Source organism: Vicia villosa, linkage group LG5, assembly GCF_029867415.1.
Source record: "Vicia villosa cultivar HV-30 ecotype Madison, WI linkage group LG5, Vvil1.0, whole genome shotgun sequence".
In the NCBI taxonomy this organism is placed as follows: domain Eukaryota; kingdom Viridiplantae; phylum Streptophyta; class Magnoliopsida; order Fabales; family Fabaceae; genus Vicia; species Vicia villosa.
Genome location: NC_081184.1, coordinates 99,293,782 through 99,296,341, shown reverse-complemented (window position 1 = coordinate 99,296,341; position 2,560 = coordinate 99,293,782). Strand labels below are relative to the sequence as shown.

General features: G+C 33.1%; 1 long non-coding RNA gene across 1 annotated transcript; it reads left to right on the top strand.

The window, feature by feature from the left end:
- The first annotated feature begins 303 nt into the window (after positions 1 to 303).
- LOC131606920 (uncharacterized) lies at positions 304 to 653 on the top strand. Its single transcript, XR_009285115.1, has 2 exons — positions 304 to 364; positions 449 to 653. It is a non-coding gene; the product is annotated as an uncharacterized LOC131606920 (long non-coding RNA).
- Positions 654 to 2,560: the final 1,907 nt, after the last annotated feature.

Sequence of the window (2,560 nt, the reverse complement as noted above, 5' to 3'; positions counted from 1 at the left end):
TTTGTAAGTGGGATCGTTCTAAATATTCTTGTATATTTATATATTTAATTATTTGTGAGATTGATCTAAATATATGCCTTTATATTTTTGTTAGATCAATACAAGTGTTCCGAAGTCAACGAGACGCACAGGTATCCCGGACTAAATCAAACAACATTACTTGGATCAAAGTGCAGGTACGTACATTATTTTTCACAATTTTGCTTATAATATTTATGCTACTTGATAAAACAAGACAACTATAAATTCTTATTTGTTTTCTATGTAGTGTCTGATACAGCGGAACAGTTCAGACTACGGATACTTTGTTTTGAGGTTTATGAAAGAAATCCTTCAAATGAATCAATTAGAGATTCCAATCACGGTATGGATTTATAACTTAATTAGATAACTTCTTATAATTTATTACATTTAACTAAATCATTCATATTATGTTTTTATTCTGTAGTACTTTGACGAATTCCGTGCTGCTTCTTACCCGAAACTTAAGTTGGAAGAAATCAAAGAGGAATTGTGTCAATTTTATATTCATCAGCTATTCATGTAGTAGGATTTGTGTCGATTTGAAGAGAATATTATAGTACTCCAGAATATATGGTTACTAACTTTGTTCATATTGTTGCCAATTAATATTTGAAGTATAATATTGTTGATGTTAGAGATTTAGTTTGATTGACATAATGATGTATATATATAATTTTGGATATTATAATGGTATTATATTAGTATATATATAGTCCTACCTATGGTTGAAAATATATCGTCGAAAATATATTACTGGTCGAAAATATTACAGGTTGAAAATATATTACAGGTCGAAAATATTACAGGTTGAAAATATTACAGGTCGAAAATATTACAGGTCGATCTGGGAGGCTGAAATTATAGGCTGCACTTTAAAATATCTCATTTAGCAACGACAGCGCTTTTAAAAAGCGCTCTTAAAGGTCCCCCTACTAAAGCGCTTTGTTACAAAAAGCGCTGCCAAAGATCAAAAAAAAAAAAGGAAGAAAAAAAAGCAACCTACCAAAGCGCTTTTGTAAAAGCGCTCTAGTAGGGGGGGCTACCAGAGCGCTTTTTCTGGAAAAAGCGCTCTCATAGGGGGGTCTACCAGAGCGCTTTTAGAAGCGCTTTCGTAGCCTACGCCAGCGCTGGCTTTGGCAGCGCTTTAAAGCGCTGTTAAAGGCCAAAAAAAGCGCTTTTAAAGCCCTTCCGTGTTGTAGTGTACCCTTACTACTAAACAGCTAAGCTAATGGGACCCAGATAACATCTTTTGGTCAATACTATCTTCTGAGTAACCATCAGAAGATCAGTCCATCTTCTGAATATTGAATTACTCTTCAATAGAAAGAAGAGGGAGAAGAGAGAGAACATATTTTGTAACTAACTTTTCAATCTCAAACTCAAATTAGAAAATATGTTACAAATAAAATTCACTTTGAGTTTATATATTAACACCCGAATTAAATGCAAACAAAATGAAAAATCAAATTAAACTCAAATGCAAATGGAAGCTAGATGCATAAAATGAATTTGAATTACATCTAACATCCTCCTTAATTCATATTCAGTCAATTAAAATCAACAACACCAATTTTATCCCTCAAATTGATGAAGTGTTCAGTCTGATAGTCTTGGTCAGCACAACTGCAAGTTGCTTATGAGTGCTACAGGGAACAACTTCAAACACTCCACTCTATTGTACCCTTTTTTTTACTCTGAGATCCCACTTCATTTTGATAGTAGAGTGATCATCATCATCATTATCATCTTCTTCATTGTTCATATCTCATTTACTAACAAAAAATATACAAAAAAATTTTGTGTTGGGCTTGTTGCTTGTTTCCCAAGGTAGGTAACTGATCAAGGAGACTCAGAAAAATTAGAGTTTTGAGGACCGCTAAGGAGCTCAAGCATTCTCATATGCTCAAGTGGTTCCCCTCATCAAAGTTCAAGTCCAAGTGTGACTCAATTCAAGATCAACAACTTCCAATTTCATCTTGTGCACAAATTAGGGTTTTGACCTAATTCATATAGGGAGTTGACTTTTAATCAGGACATGACCTTATGGCTCAAATCATGACTCAAGGATCTCCAATACCTCATTACAATCCACTCATATCATTCATTTGAGGAGAAGATCTTGGTTCAATCGAAATCTACAGGAATGCAATTCATCTGGAAGAAGTCAATTATTCAAGACTACCTTTGACTTTTGAAAAATTTGGTCAACCATGGAATTTGGAAGATCAAAATCATGAATGTATGTTTATTGAAGTCGTTTGATCAACAAAAATCAAGAAAATCAATCAAGAATAAAAAGTCAACAAAAGTCAAAGTTGGAAGATTTCAAATACTTAGAAAATTTCTAAGTGTTTTTAAGCTTTTAAGTCATAACTTCAGACCCAAGTTACATCAAAATCAAAGAATAATTTGGAAAAAAAATTTAACAGGAAAGTTGTAGATCTCAACCCAAACTACAACTTCGCCACAATCAACTTTTTCCCCAAAAAATCAACCATTTGAGAGATATGGGCTCATGAAGTTTCTTCCAACACTT